Source organism: Cervus elaphus, chromosome 10 (genome assembly GCF_910594005.1).
Source record: "Cervus elaphus chromosome 10, mCerEla1.1, whole genome shotgun sequence".
Classification (NCBI taxonomy): domain Eukaryota; kingdom Metazoa; phylum Chordata; class Mammalia; order Artiodactyla; family Cervidae; genus Cervus; species Cervus elaphus.
Window position 1 is genome coordinate 14,503,785 of NC_057824.1, and position 17,018 is coordinate 14,520,802.

General features: G+C 41.9%; 1 long non-coding RNA gene across 1 annotated transcript; it reads right to left on the reverse strand.

Annotated features, from left to right (window-relative positions):
* Positions 1–554: 554 nt before the first annotated feature.
* On the reverse strand, positions 555–6,324 carry LOC122702165. The gene is made up of 3 exons (XR_006343193.1): positions 6,281–6,324; positions 2,628–2,766; positions 555–793 (listed from the first exon to the last, which is right to left on the reverse strand). It is a non-coding gene; the product is annotated as an uncharacterized LOC122702165 (long non-coding RNA).
* Between the last annotated feature and the right edge of the window lie 10,694 nt (positions 6,325–17,018).

The window sequence follows — 17,018 nt, forward strand, 5'->3', positions numbered from 1 at the left end:
GCCTAGCACCTCAGTCCTGTCAGACCCTTGGTGACCCTGTGGACTGAGTCCCCAGGCCCCTCTGTCCGTGGGATTCTCAGGCGGGAATGCTGGAGTGGGTGGCTGTTCCCTCCTCCAGGGGGTCTTCCTGACCCGGGGATCACACCCAGGTCTTCCGCATCGCGGGCGGACTCTGTACCATCCGCGCCCTCAGGGAGGCCGAAGAACACTGGAGTGGGTGGCTGTTCCTTCTCCAGGGGATCTTCCCGACCCAGGGGTGGGACCAGGGTCTCCTGCATCGCAGGCGGATTCTCTACCCGCTGAGGCACCGGGGAGCCCCTGCCAGCTGCTGGATTACAGGTTTTCTTTTCAGCCCTGCGTTTCCTCGGGGCTGATCGGCTCGTGTTGAATGAAGGGCTGCGATTGCTGACTGCGGGGCATCCTCTGATGTGGCAGGAGGGAGGACTATTCCGTCTCTCACCGTCACAGTGCAAAGTCATGGATCTGACCGGCTGTGACGGCCCTGTGTGACTGCACAGTGAAGTGACTCGGAAGGAGAAAGGTCAAATACCCGCTTCCTTACCTGCCAGCCCCTGACTTGGGACCACTCGGCATTTTAGGTTTCGTAATCTCTGGGATTTTTCCCATCTGGACCACCTCATGCTGCTGTTGTGAAGGATCATGTTAGATGAAACGTCTTAAATGATTTGTATGGTTCATGCAATATTCCAAGAGCTCGGTAATTGGCAGTTACTGTGACTTGCTTTGAAGAGAGTCACAGACAGGAGTTATAAAATGTCCTGGGCAGGTATCCCTGCAGTAGAGAAGACGGATCAGGCAAGACTCATTCTTTTCTAGTGGGATACAAGTGACATATATGTCAAACCATTTATTAGTTTCAGGGGTACAGAGTAACACTTCTATAGGTGTGTGTACTGAGAAATAATCACCACATAAGTGTATTTAGCATCCATCACCATACATAGCTACAACTGTTTCCTTGTCATGAGATCTTCAAAAAATTATTTTAAAATGTTAAACTGGAGAATAATTGTTGGTCTCTGCGATGCGACCATGCCTCAGTGGGAAGTGTGTGTCTATCCCTCCCTGCTGAGCCTCCCTCCCGCTCCGCACCCCACCCCCCAGGTCATCATGAGCCCTGGGCTGAGCTCCCGGGCTGGGCGGCGCGTTTCCGCTAGCTTTCTGATTTACCCGGGGTACTGCAAGTATCAGCACTACACTCCCTCTTCTCACTCTCTCCTCCCACTGGGACCACCATCCTTATTCTGCCCTGCCCACAGCCCCGTCTTTCTGTCTGCCTCCCTATTTTACAACTGAAAATTTGTACCTTTTGACTCCCTTCTCCCGTTTCACCCGCCTCTGGCAACCACCGGTCTGTTCTCTGTATCTCTGAGTTCAGTTTGTTCCCCAGAGAGGCAGCAGTGTGCAGTGGCACGAAGCAAGACCTTAAATCCCTGCCCTGGAATTGAACCTGGGGCGCCTGGATGAGAAGCGGGAATCCTAGCCACCAGACCAGACAGGGCTAGAGGCTAGAAGCTATTTTCCCTGGACCTTTGCCCTCAGTGAGAAATGTATCTCTCGCAGAGTTAAAAGCTGTAAATGCAGGTGTGAGGTTTTTTATTAGAGACACAGCAGACCCACAAGTGGGGGAGCATGCAGAGAAATGGCTTGCTTACTTAGGGCAGAAGTAGGGCGGCGATGCACACGCAGAGGGAAAGGGTGTGGGCGTCCCTCCTGGAGAGGAGGGGTGCGGGAAAGAGGCGGTTCCGTCATTTATATGGGGCACTTCGTCTGGGTCTTTGTTTACCCTCAGGCAATTACCTGGTTTCTTTTTCCAGACCTGACCTACGCTAGGACCCTCCCTGACATGCAGGCCCATTTTTTTTTCCCAAGATGGATTCCAGCCCGGAGGTCTATGGGGGGCATCACCTGCTCTGGGGTGGTGCCCCCTCGTTTTTCACCACCAGGGAGCCTGTGTGTGCAATGTCTCCTCTGTCCCAAGGATGGGAAGTGAGTGACCTCCTGGTCCTCTAGTCAGACAGGGCTCAGTCTTCTCTGTCCCTGCCGTGACTGTCATCTTCAGGGGTCCACAGCAGACAAAGCCTGACTGGTTGCCCTGTTTCAGCTGTGACTTCCATTTCGGAGAGCAAATAGTAGGTTGGCTGCATATATCTAACCTGGAGCTACCTATCTCCTGTTTTAGGAAATGCAAACAGGAGGCTAGTTGTAAGTGTCCAGCCTGAAGCCCACCTTTTTCTTGCCCCGAGAAATGTAAATGGGAAACCAGTTGTAAATGCCTAGCCTGGGGCCCATCTATCTCCTGCTTCAAGTGTTTTTTCTTCCCTTTTTTTTTTAGATTCCACAAATGGGTGAGAGCAGCCAGTATTTATCTTTGTCTGTCTGGCTTATTTTCCTAGGGTAACGTCCTCAAGGCCCATCCATATTGTCACAAATGACAGGTTTCCTTGCTTTTTTGGCTGGATAGTATTCCATTGTATATATGCATGGCTTATATATACCATATTTTCTTTACTTATTTACCCATTGGAGAGATTCATTTTTTATGTGTAGTTTTTGAAATAAGTTTCACTAAGTATGAGTGAAACTATTGTTCCTCCATTGTTTACCTTTCTAGGTGACTCCTCCGATTCATTTGATTATATTCTGGAATCAGCTTGTTGAAAAATCAGCTTCTTTCTGTTCTAGCAACACTGTGGTCCTATATGATTTATTTTCAGTCTTATGTAAGCAAGAAGTGGGCATCCCCTGCTAAAAGAAGAATCTTTAGAAAGATTTGAGATCTTCTCGTTGCCCTAACGTATACTGTATGTTTCATGGCTTTTAGTGACAAATAGAAGTTTGTTGGCTTGACGTTGGTTTTTCTTTTCCATCTTATTGTTCCTTAAAAGTCCTGTTGTGTGCAGAATAGGACCAAAATATCAACGTATTTTTAGTGATGGTGCAGTGCCATTGGGGGCGGATGCTCTACCAGTCTTTCCTAATACCTGGTCATGTTGAAATGCAGGTCTCTGTATGTAGGCACAATTCTGCAATCACTAATAAGTAAATGTTAGGTAGTCAGAATAGGAAAAAGCAGTCCAGAATGGCGGTGGCTAAAAGACAAGGAAGGGAAAAGCCTGTGAAAATAGAACAAAGGAAGGTCTGAGGACCAGAGTGAGGACCTCAGGTGAAACAAGCAGCCCTCCTGGCTGGCCCAGTTTACATAGTGCAGGCCCAGGGGAGGAGAAAAAAACATAGAAAAAGAGGGGCCAAAATTGGGTGGGGGGCTTCTCTTCTCTTCTGTCTTTTTGGGTTGGCCTGCTCTCATGCCTCGAGGATGTATTTTCCCTTTCTTTCTAAATAAAACTCCATTCAAGGGCTATAATGCTGTTCCACCGCTTCAAATTTTGGTTGCAATTAGACAGAACCGAGGAAATTACAAACTCCCCCGACATCAATATTCACGTTGTTGTTCTGAGTTTAGTCCTCTATGCTTTACAAAGGCCTTATTGATGAAATGCTGTCCTGACACAGAATTAGGCACAAAAGAAGAAAAGTGACTAGGTATGGTAGATGGAGGAAAGGAGAAAAGAGTCTGGGCTTGATTAGCCTGTAAGCGGCTAGTTAGTCATTTTAGGGAATTGATGTGTGGTTAACTCTGTCTTTAAAAAGAGTTCTAGAGGTGATGTCAAAATTCAAGTGTTGTCTGTAGAGGCAAATGTAAAGGGGGAAGCATGGTTCTAGATCTTAGAGGCAGGGTGATGCAGTGCAGCTTGCCACCAAGACTCACCAGATAAATAACATTCACATGCCAGACACACCCCCTTAGGCTTATCAAAGCCCTAAACATTTTTCTTCCCACTGGAGCCATTTCTACTAGAGAAAGCATTTCTGAACACAAATATGAGCAAGAGATAGATATTTATGCAGAAAACCCTTCCTTAAATATAAAAGGAAGGGTTGCAAGTTCCATCATTTGCAAGCCTCACGTGTTGTTTCCAGCCACAGATGACCTGTGAGGGTCTTGCAGTGGGTGGCAATGTCACAGGTGACATCTGCAGCTGTGATGTCAGACCTGTCTGTGTGCTGAGAACAGGGAAGCTAAGGAGTCACGCTTCTCATTGCTTAACTGTGTGATGTTGAAAAGACCACTTAACTTCTCTGGATTATACTTTGTATATTTAAATGTAGAGACAGTCATCATCTTAGGCTGCTTTGCAGAATCATTGATAAAATGTCTAATCAATGTATGTGAAAGCACTCTAAAGCAAAGAGAGCAAAACTAGTGAGTTAGTCCCAAGGGGCAAATAAGTCCATGCAGACCCTCAGTTATCCTGTTTGTTCAATTTTGCCAAGTATTTGCGGGCTTTTCAGAATATTTTATGAATATAATATTGCCTTAGATGCATCCCTAAATAGAATAAAATGAAGGCTCTACAGTGTGAGTCTGGAAATATCTCACCTTCTTTTTTTTTTTTAAAGCTGGGAACGTGAAGATTTTAATAACAGTTGCAACAACAAGCAACAATTGATTACAGTTTAAGTGCGGTGAGACCTTGCTCTAAAGGCATTGTGTGCTTTTTATTTTTCACAAGAATTCCATGATTAATTTCCCCTTTGTATTTAAGGAAACCAAGACATAAACAGATTAAGAGATATATGCAAGATCACACAGCACATAGTTGGTAGAGCTGAACCTAGGCAGTCTGACTCTAGGATCCGTGCTTTTAAATTCTGCATTCCATTCATCTTGGCAGTCCTGTTTAATCCCAAACCTATGCTCTTGGCCTCTCATGCGCTGCCTCTCCAGAAGTCTTCCAAGTAGTGAGTTCACGAAGAGGCAGCATCTCCTGGCTGCAGAGTATGCACAGTAAGATCATCTTCATGACACAAATTTGTACACAAATGTATGTAAACAATGCAGCTGTAAATATTTAGGAATAAAAACACTAAATATATGCATGTTCTAAGGGACAAACTTGACAGAAAAACCAGTGGTTAATTTTATGGAAGTATTAGAGAATAAAAAAATAATTATAGATCTCATTACTTTCCAAATATGTCTTTTCATTTATCTTTCTTGTTGCAGTAAGACCATGGGCATAAAGGAAGAGATACAAACACACATTTCATTTGCTTCAAGAATCAAAAATCGTTGGAGTTAGGGGAAAGCACTATGACACATGTTTTGGACTCGTATCAAGAATTCAGACAGGAATAATGTACGAGAGAAATGTGGGAGTATAAACACTTCCTTGCCATCTAGAATAAAGGTGTGCTTAGCAAACCACACCAAACTTTAGTACTTAATGGAAAGAACATGAGATGCATTGGTATTTAGAGCTAGTTGTGGATACTGGACTTCATTGCCCAAAATCTCTCCTTAGGGAATGAAGGATTTATTCCTCCCAGTGCAGAGGTTGTCCACTGAGAGATCGCCTCACCCCTCTTTGAGAATTGCCTCTACTGAAGAGTGCCACCTTGCCCGAGGTGACTGCTTCCCAGGGCAGTGCATCACCTATCAGTCCAGGGGTACAAAGATCTGGGTCCCTCCTGGCGTGAACAGGGTGATGCCAGCCCCAGGGATCCTCCTGGGATCAGGGCTTGGTCATAACTGCACTGCAACCCAACTTCTCCCCTGCCAGGCTCTCCTCCTGGAAATGCCCTACATTTCCAACAAACATCCTGCACAAAATTCCCGAACCCATCTTGCACCAGGGGCTCTCATCAATGTATGTGAAAGCACTTGATAAACTCTAAGAACTGTTTAATCCCGAACCCCGACCTCAGATTTTCCTGAGGGTTCTTCTGGCAACTGCAATTAGCTTTTTTAAAGGATTTATTTATTTTAATTGGAGGCTAATTACTTTACAATATTTTAGTGGTTTTGCCATACATTGACATGAATCAGCCACGGGTGTACATGTGTTCACCATCCTGATCCCCTCTGCCCCCTCCCTCCCCATCCCATCCCTCAGGGTCATCCCAGTGCACCAGCCCCGAGCACCCTGTCTCATGCATCCAGCCTGGACTGGCGATCTGTTTCACATGTAATAATAATGATTAAAACTGTTAAACAGTTTTCTTGGAAGGGAAACTTAGTGTCCTACATATTCTGTACCATGTTGTCAGAAAGTTATGCTAAGGTCAAACCAAGAGGTTGATTTAAATAAACTAGAATTTTATAGGCTTGTCAACCTTCAGGTCATGAAAGACATTTTCATTGCCTGATTATGAAGAGAATGGGCTTCCCAGGTGGTGCTAGTGGTAAAGAACCCACCTGCCAATGCCGGAGACATAAGAGATGCAGGTTCGATCCCTGGGTCAGGAAGCTCCCCTGGAGGAGGGCATGGAAACCCACTCCAGTATTCTTGCCTGGAGAATCCGATGGACAGTGGAGCCTGGTGGTCTATATAGTCCAAAGGGTCGCAAAGAGTTGGACATGACTGAAGCAACTTAGCATGAATGCCTGTAAGCACGGATGAGGAGAAAACAGAAAAATGGTCAAATGATCAACCCAACACAAAAATTGTCAAGTGATTGAATTCTAAAAAGTTGAATTTTTAAAACCAGCATAAAGCATTATTATCATTTCTTTTCAGTTCACTCACTCAACAAGAAATTGTTGAGGGTCTATTATGTTATGGGAGAGAGAGAGAGAGTAATATAAGATATGGATTGCTGTTCTCTTCATTGTATAAGGGAGGAAATACATGTGCCTATTATATGATTAACAAAACAAAATAATATTTGGTTGGCCAAAAAGTTTGTTCAAGTTTTTCCATAAGATCTTACGGAAAAATCTGAACAAAGTTTTTGGTCAACCGAATACAAAACAAAAAGATACAGGAATTTAGAAAAACAAATTTAACTCTGAATTGTGGTGACTGGGAAATGTTTCAGGGATTACACAGTATTTGAATAAAACCTAGAAGACTAAGCAGAGATGATTGGGAAAGGATGTGGTAAGCAGAGAAAAGAATTGTTCACTCGCTGAGTCCTGTCTGACCTTTTTGGGACTCCATGGACTGCAGCATGCCAGGCACCTCTGTCCTTCACCATCTCTCAGAGGTTACTCAAACTCATGTCCACTGAGTCGGTGATGCCATCCAATCATCTCATCCTCTGTCATCCCCTTCTCCTCCTGCCTTCAATCTTTCCCAGCATCAGGGTCTTTTTAAATGAGAAAAGAATAGGACCAAGATATGGATGTGAAGAAATATAAGCAATATTGTAGCATAGCCTATAGACCTCCCACACCTTAGAAGAGGTAGTTTGGGGTCAGAGGGTGAGAGTCTTGAGTGGCAGGATGAGAAGCTGGGAGTTTCTTTAGGGGCCAGTGTGTGGCTACTGAAGGTTTCTGAGAATGGCCTTATCAGGAAGGTGGAGTGGCCCTGGAGATGAGAGTCAGGCAAACTTTCTGGTTCGTGAAGCCTGATTTTAATATTGCTCTTCATCTACCCATCAGCCTGGCCTCCCAGGAGCTCTCCAGAAAGAGAAACTTGGTTAATGGGCTAATAGTGAGGACATCTTCTTTTCCTTCTAGATCGGCTTTAAAAATGTAGAATTTCAATTTTATGTGGGTAGTGTCTTTAAATGGTGTTCCCAGCTGAAACAACTAGCTAATAATAAAAAGAATTTTCCATGAAACTGTAACTGAAGCTCAGAATTGAATTTTCCCATCGTTTTGTGCCCAAGTATAGTTGTTCCAACATCTACCTGCTGAGGGAGAAGACCTTAAACAAACACACAGGAGGGCCTTGGTCCACCGCTGAGTGAGTGCAAGAAGCCTCACACTCCCACCCCGGGAGCTTCCCAGTGGGTTTCTTTCTGAAATGACAGTGTTTCGGGCGCTACATAAATTTACAAGTGCTTCTCTAAAAGTGAGTTTCCCACAGAAGGCTGACTCCATCGCTGTGTCTGGCGCCTTCTTTCTGTCTGTGCTGGTTCCTTTTCACTTTGCAAAGACTTTATTTAGAGCGTTTCCCAGATCTTGTCTAATCTGACCTAGGAAAGTAGTAAAAGTGTTAATGAATATGTTTTTGATGTTGAATGTCTCCTCATTCAACTTTTTTCTTCTTTTCTAAAGCACTCTGTAATATTTTATGAGATACCAAGGTAACAATTACAGCAAGTCCCCTACACACAAACCTTCAAGTTGCGAACTTTCAAGGCTGTGAATGTGCTTTCCCTCAGCGTCACGCGTGAGTGACATTGCAGTTCACCCTCTTCTGTTCCCCATGAGCCTGCAGTTTTCAAAAAGAGATTAGTGATAAGGGACACTTTTCAAAAAGTTAAAAACAGCTGTTTTACAAATTTTAAATGAACACATGCCAAAGATATTATTCATCTCATTAATTCATATACTGAAGAATTCAGTGTAATGGAGTGACTGCTTCCAAGAGCATCCGAGATGCTGGGTATCCTCAGAAATTCAATGCAGGAAAGTTAGGATATGATTTCTGGGTTAGAGACGAAACTAGATAATGTTCTGTAAGACAGTAAACTGTAACACTGGGCTATCTTTCCTGCTAGACAAAAATCTGGATGTCAACATACGTGTTAAATTGTGTCAGTGGTCAGTCATGTGCAACTCTTTGAGACCCCACAGACCGTAGCCCCCAGGCTCCTCTGTTCATGGGATTCTCCAGGCAAGAATACTGGAGTGGGTTGCCATGTTCTCTTCCAGGGGATCTTCCCAACGCAGGAATTGAACCCAGGTCTCCCACATTGCATGTGGATTCTTTACCATCTGAGAACACCAGCCACTTCTTTACATCTTGGTCTTTATTTAATGGTAAACAGTGGCTGAACAAAGTATATGCCTTTAAATAATCCTCGGGTGGACCTTTCAAGCAATGCCTCCAAATGGCATTGAATGGATATGGTACTCAACCTTTGTTCCATGTGTTTGATGAGTTTTTAGTTAACAGTAGGACAGTTAGCATACAGAAAGAAGGTTGGCATACTTGGATGATTTTGTTTCCTTCAAGTGGAGTGGCTGTAGTGAACAGCAAAAAGAAAGGAGAGGTGAATTTGGAAATCTTTGAACAATGGGCTAATTAATTGGGGCCTGTAGGGAACAGTGGGGAGGAATTCATTAAAGGTTTGGATGTGGACTGGAGGAAGGGCTATTTAGAAAAATAAGTAGTCTAAGTGATACAAGAATTATGACATCTTCTAGGACATTTGTTCAACAATTTAGGATTAAATTTAAATGTCAAGGACAGGAAGGAATATATATGAGGGGCTGAGGCCTACAGAAAATATAGTTGAAAGGAGATGTTAATAGGAGTGAGTCATTACTCAGTTACAGAAATCAAGCATTAATCTATTGATCCTGAACTGGAGACTGATGACTTTGAAAATGACATGCATGATAGGAGAAGGAATTGATTTAAAGTGACAGATAATGAGCTCAGAGAATAACTGGGATCTCATAAAACTTCATAAATCATTCAGTCTACTTGTTCCTTCCAATGGACTCTCAAGAGTCTTCTCCAGCACCACAGTTCAAAAGCATCAGTTCTTTAGCTCTCTGCCTCCTTTACTGGAAAGCAAAGAGACCAAACCAGTCAATCTTAAAGGAAATCAACCCTGAATTCTCTTTGGAAGGGCTGATGCTGAAGCTGAAGCTCCAATACTCTGGCCACCTGACTTGAACAGCCGACTCATTGGAAAAGACCCTGATGCTGGGAGAGACTGAAGCCAAGAGGAGAAGGGGATGACAGAGAGTGAGAGGGCTGGACGGCGTCACCGACTCAGTGGGCGTGGGTTTGGAAGCCGTCATGCTGCAGTCCGTGGGGTCACAAAAATTCAGACACCACTGAGTGACTGAAGAGCAACAGCATGTGATCTCAGAAGGTGTTCTAGTTTCAGTCTCTCCACACAACTGACCCGTTTTCCTAGCACCACTGTTGAATAGACTATCTTTTATCCATTGTATGGTTTTGCCTCTTTGTCCAAGGTAAGTTATCCATAGGTGCAGAGGTTTATCTCTGAACTTTCTATTTTGTTCTATGGATCTATATTTCTACATTTTTTTTATTTCTTTCATCAGTGTTTTATAGTTTTCTCTATACAGGTCTTTTGTTTCTTGAGGTAAATTTGTTCTTAAGTATTTTATTCACAAGATGGCTAGCATAGCAAATTTCAAATTAGAAGAGGGTGGCAGACAATGAGATGATTGTGTAGCATTACCAATTCAATGGACGTGAACTTGGGCAAGCTTTGTGAGATAGTGAGGGACAGGAAGGTCTCGCATGCTGCAGTTCATGGGGCTGCAAAGAGTCAGACACAGCTTAGTGACTGAATAACAACAACTCTGCCTATAAAGTAAATAAGCAAGTTGGCGATATACAGCCTTGATGTACTCCTTTCCCAATTTTGAACCAATCCATTGTTCCACGTCTGGTTCTGTTGCTTCTTGACCTGCATACAGCTTTTGCAGGAGGCAGGTGAGGTGGTCTGGTATTTCCATCTCTTTAAGAATTTTCCACAGTCTGTTGTGATTCACACAGTCAAAGACTTTAGTAGTTGTCAAAGAAGCAGAAGTAGATGTTTTTCTGAAATTCCTTTGCTTTTACTATGATCCAACGAATGTTGGAAATTTGATCTCTTGTTCCTCTGTCTTTTCTAAACCAAACTTGTACTTCTGGAATTTCTGTACCACGGAAGCCTAGCTTGAAGGATTTTGACCACTACTTTGCTAGCATGTGAAATGAGTGTAATTGTGCGGTAGTGTGAACATTCTTTGGCCTTGTCCTTCTTGGAACTGGAATGAAAACTGACCTTTTCCAGTCCTGTGGCCACTGCTGAGTTTTCCAAATTTGCTGGCATATTGAATGCAGCACTTTAACAGCATCTTCATTTAGGATTTGAACTCGCTCAGCTGGAAATTGATCACCTCCGCTAGCTTTGTCCTTGGTAATGCTTGACTTCACACTCCAGGCTGTCTGGCTCTAGGTTAATGACCACACCATGGTGGTTATCTGGGTCATTAAGGTCTTTTTTGTATAGTTCTTCTGTGTATTCTTACCACCTCGTCTTAATCCCTTCTCCTTCTATTAGGTCCTTACCATTTCTGTCATTTGTTTTCTCCATCTTTGTGTGAATTATTCCCCTTTGCATGAACTATTCATCTTTGCATGATATCTCTAATTTGGTTTGCCATATATGGCCTTTACTATGTTGTGATAGTTTCCTTCCATGCTCACTCTGGAGAGTTTTTGTTCTTTTTTTTAATCATAAGTGGGTGTTGAATTTTGTGAAAAATTTTTTCTGCATCTACTTAGATGATCATTTTTATTTTTTGATTTGTTAATATGCTGTATCATACTGATTGATTTGTGTTATACTGAAGAATCCTTGCATTCCTATGATACATCTCACTTGATCGTGGTGTATGATCCTCTAAATGTGTTGGATTCTGTTTGCTAGTATTTCATTGAGATTTTTTATGCCTATTGTTCATTAGTTATATTGATGTGTAATTTGATCTCTTTGTAATAGTTTTGTCTGATTTTGGACTCTACTTTTTTTTAACTGCTAATGCTTTGGTAAAAATATTCAGGGACACTCATGACTCCTGCCAGTTGCTTTCCCTGACAATATTATTTTCAAGAATCAACAATATTCCTTTGAGGTTAAACACTAGCTGGATATACTATTGTTTACATGATCTGATTCAGTGATCTTAACTCTTTCAAAATCTAGAACATTTAACCTGTTTACACAAATTACAGCTTATGAGATGATGAAGAATCTACTTCTTTTCCTATGTGTCTAAAAGTTTAGATTTTATAACTTAGTGCAATATTTCAAACTGGTATAGTATAACATAAACTGCTCTTGTACAAACCAACCATTTCATTTTGGCCACTGTATTATTCTTTCCCAAATACACATCCCCCACCCGCCCCTTTAGTTTCTGCCTCCATCTTTTACTCAGCCACAGGGGGATGTGCTAACAGATAAGACAAAAACACAAAAGTCCAGTAACAGTCCACAAAGCAAGTGTCCCTGAATACTCCGGCCCTGTATATAAGCTACAGGGTTTATCCATGTTCTGACCCTGAGCACTCTTCTTAGTTAGACACACGGGCCACTAAGGAGGTCCAGATGACCCAGGTGGCCTCCTTCCTAGTAGAAGGGAACTGCTGCTCGCTCAAGGATTGCTGCTCCCTTGGCTGTGGGCCTCCATCTGGGCCCATGGGTTGCCCACAGGACTCGGGGGCCCAGGATCCCGCACCACTGTGCTAATGTCCCTGCCATGTGCTCTGCTGTGAGTGATAAACTGTCTCATCTACATTTGACATCTATGGAATGGTAGCACCTTGTTTGTTCCCTCCCTTTCTCTTAAAGATAGAGGTTCCTCCCTGACAAATATATTTTGAAAGATCCTCCCTGCCTCCCAAATTTTGCGCCTAATTATGTAAGGATTGTACATTGGCAAACAAGTATAATAAACAATGGAAGATATTTTACAAAGAATATAGACATCACTCATTTTTAAAAAGCATTGTATAACATTTATTAGAGCAGAGTTAATGAATGAATAATAAATTTCCCATTTATTGGTGTCTATGATGTACATTTTTCTCAATAACCTCATAAGATCACTATTATTATGCTGTTTTTACATACCAGTTTGTATTATTTTTTTTTTTCCTGCTACAAATTTTGTGTGCTAAAACATTTATTTTCAGGGATTCAGTCTGTCACCTCCAGGCGTGGCTGTTGTACACTTTTCATTCTACTGCTCTGCCATTCTGAAATCATAAGCTATATTTTTGAGGTAAAATCAGGATTAGAAATCATAATTTGAGCAAACATCACTGTCATGGGATCTGGACTGTTTCTAATAAATAAGGTAAGATGTTTCAGATAAACTTGATTGTTCACATTAGTAAGTAACTAAATAGTCCCCTAAAGGTTGATGTTATTTTAAATAAACTGATTTATGGTGAATTCAATTCACCTCAAATTTTTATATAATAGAATTTCATTTTGCCAGACTCCTCAGTGCAATCGATAAATGATAGAATCTGGGTTAAGTGAAGCGACCAGATGGTCTGAGGTGGATAGGATAGCATAGTCCCCTTAGGTATATTTGATATATCATGTTTAGGATTTTCCCAGTTCTAATGCTGCTGGCTGGATCTACTATAATAATGTAGTGACAATAAACAAAGCAAGCCAGTTGATTCTGCTGTCACTGTGATTAAATTTATAAAACGTGACTTGCTGTTAAATCTTCTAACTGCAGGCAAATAAATTAATACATGATTGAACATCTACTAGGGCTCTGTAGCATTTAGCCAAAAACTTTAAGAACAGATTCTAGAATGTACTGGGGGAAGTAACAGTTGTGGACCCTTTTGTATCCTAAGAAGGATACTTCTAAAATGTTGCTTTGGAAAATCACCATCTTCTGTGCTTAAAATGGGAACATTCTGAGCAGTTTCAATTCTCAGACTAATGCCTGAAGAAAGAAGAGGAAGTTCTATTTATACAAGATGGAGTCTGACTCTGCATACAGAAATAACCTAGGCTGGCCTGGTTGATTGAATCTACTGCCCTTAGGCATTGTAAATAATAAGAAAGTAGGTCTAGGCTCTGTGGGAACTGGAGTTTAAACTATGGGAAGTGACCTCTCAAATCCAGAAAAAAAGATTATGCTATCAGGTACAAAAATAAGTATTTATTCATATTAGGAAAAAAATGAAACAGTTTAAAAATGTGATAAAACTGACAAATATTATAAACACTCCCAAGCTTAGACAAGTAACACTATTTTTAGTCAATTAAACCTATATAATTTTTTTTTTGGCCATGTGTCATGGCCTATGGGATCTTAGTTTTCCTCAGCCAGGGACTGACTCTATGCCACCTGCATTGGAAGCACAGTCTTAACCTGTGGACCACCAGGGAAAGCCCACTTCCATAACTTTTTTAAAACATTCTTTCCCTGTATACTCTTTAATCACCACTTCAAAATGACAGCAATTATGTAAATTTTTAAACATTGAAAATTTATTATTTCTTTTAACATGGTTGAGTAGAATTTGTATTCTTGTGTTGGTAATTTTGAAAATACTTTAGATCTGTAATTTGGATTAATAATGTCATATAGACATTTGGGATACTTGTCAAAATTGTGAAAAATCTCTATCAAAAAAATTTTTTTTCATGTATTAGCTATCTCATTTCAGATCATTTCAAGTTTTCTTGTGCAATGACTACTTTCAAGTGGTCTTTGAATTAACAAAGGGCATTAACTGGTTTGTCGTTGGCATTTTTGTTGTACTGTAGAATTTTGAGTATTTTATTATCTTTCCCCTTGTTCATCTTGGTTTAATCAGAAGGTAATTTAAATCTTTTCTTCAAATGTATTATGATTTACTTCTTTTCATTAATTGAATTCTTAAATAAACCAAATGCCTATTCATTATTTCTATTTGGAAATGATCCCCTTATGTAAAGAGCTACTGACTTCAGTATTATGTGAGTTTTGTTGTGCTGAAATTCATCTCTTGTTATAGAAACATTGTCTTAATTTCCTTGTATGTATTTTTATTCTGTTTCCTACTCCATTAATTTTTAATCTGAGCTTAAAAAGCATATTTAATAGGTAAATTTAAAACAGACAAAATACAAAGTCAAATCAATTATCTGTAATTTCCATGTATTTTACTGAAACCTTCTAAAACATCTTTCTCTATTTCATTCAATATGGCGTACCCCAGCTTACCTCTTCCTTAGCCAGATCCTAAAATATGGTCAGGGTATAGTCATAGCCATGCTAAAGCCATGGTCAAAGGTAAAGTGTACGTAGGAGTCCTAGGAATGGAAAGATACACCCGTCTTAATCAAGTCAGGTTAAAAGGTCTGACTTTTGAAAAATGTTATTAAAAAGCGTTCCATCATGGAATACATTAATGAAACCTTTCTCAGGGACTTTGAAAGGACTCATGCACATGCAGGGTCTTGAAATTCTACGCTTCAGCAGCTCATGGTAAATGGGCCTCTGCTGCCCACCTGAGGAGGAGTCCAACCAGAAACCATCCCAGAGCACGGGGGCTCTGAAGTTGTAGGTGGCTCCCCTGGTAGCATAGCAACAACTTGGGCTCATTTGAAGATTGTCGCCTCTTCTGTTCACGACTGAGAAGCAAGTCAACAGGACAAAGTTAAAAATACGTGAGTTAGGGCCATTTTGACCTATGCTCCCCTAGTTCCTTACCAAGACAGCTGAAAACAGCCTCAGAATTGAGTAACTCTTGAGGTCAGAGGGCTGGGAGCCTCTAACCTTTCCTAGGTTACACCAGGAAAGGGTCACTTTGGCCTTCGCGTGTCTACGGCTACCTCAAGTTTACTGCAGGCCTGGCCGTGCTGCACCACAAAGACAAGAGGAGCCAGGATTAAGGTTTCTAACAGGCTAGGGGCCCACAGTATTGACTTTTCCGAGACTGAGGTGTTTCCTTGGAGAAAAGAGGCGCATCTCAGTTAAAACCAGGATAGTCCCAGGGGAATCAGGGTGATGGGTCATCTAAATCAGACAGGCTGATCCTTTAAATGGAACCCTATATCACAATATTTTCTAAACGGCAGAATGTGGATTTCGGAGTAAGCTACAGTGAGTATGAATTTAGTTTCTAGTCACAGAACTTGGGCAAGTGGCTTAAACTTTCTGGGCTTCATTCATAAACCGAAGATGACAATGTTCACATCATAGAATTTTTGTGATCAATAAATTACATACTAAATGCAAAGGTTTTAGTATGGTATCTGACACGTTGAAAGCTGGTGACTCCCACATCACTCATATCATCATCATCTAAGAAGTTAGAATTAGTGGGTGAAGTCGGCCACAGTTTCCAGGTGATGAAGACATTTTCAGCTAGGTAAATTGCAGTATCCGGACTCATAGAGTCTGTCCAAATAAAAGTTACTAAATGTAAGGGTCCCTGAGGATGTCTTGGGGTACTGGTGAACAGGCTTCTGTCTTGGAGAAAGGAACTGGCAAGAATCAGGCAAATGACACAGGTACCAGCTGAATGGACTGGTTTCAAGGGAGCGCATCAACCCTGTTGGGGAATTAGTACCACACGCAGAAAGTTGAAGAAGTCATCATTCTGGTTTTGTGTCCTTGGGTGACAAAAACTTCTCTGTGCCTATACTGTAGAAGAATTTGTTAGTGGAGATTGGTACTAATGAATGCTAAATTCCTGGGACTGAGTGTGAGTCCTGGTAGGCACCAAATCAGTGGAAAAGAAAGGCGATGCAGGTGACCCATCCTCAGCCAACTTGGCTTCGGAGTTGTGCACCACTTCTAGAGCCCATGACAAATGAGCCAGTTACCCAGGTGCCTGAGTGTCGGGCATGCAGGGGTGTCCCGTGGCTGATTCCACATGGGTCCATCTATTCTGTATTGCCAATCGAGTGCCAGGGTGTCTGAGATCAGATCTGCTACCCAAACAGAACTTTGGGATAAAGTCCCAATTCTAGTGAGCAGTTGAGCTACAGACTCAAGAGGGAGCGCCGATCAGAGCCTTAGCAAGCTCTAGACCTAGACATTTGAGAGGGTGTCAAGTGATAATGGTAGGTAACAGGGACCGAGCTAATCTTTCTGTTTGTTATCTCAACAATGGCAGTTCCCTTCCAGGAGGGCAATATTTGTTTGTTGGTATCGTTTCTGGTGTAAGCTGGGGTGTTTGGAAAGTGTCTATTAGAAGTTGGGGAAGGGAGAGGATGTAACTTCTGTTGGACACTTTCTTGGCTTCGTGGGATAACTGGGGACAGTGAGTACCTAAGACTCCACAGATTTCTTTAGATTGAGGATGGTCCTTTCGTTAAATTGTGGGTTCTGTTCTGGGATCTGGAAGGGCAGTTGGGTAAGCAATGTATCATTAGCGATAAGAGAGTCCAATACCAGAGAGCAGCCACTGTCCTTATATCTTTCTATTCTTGTGCTTACTGGTGTTGAGAATGCCAGAGAAGCACGCTTTGGGCAAAACTGA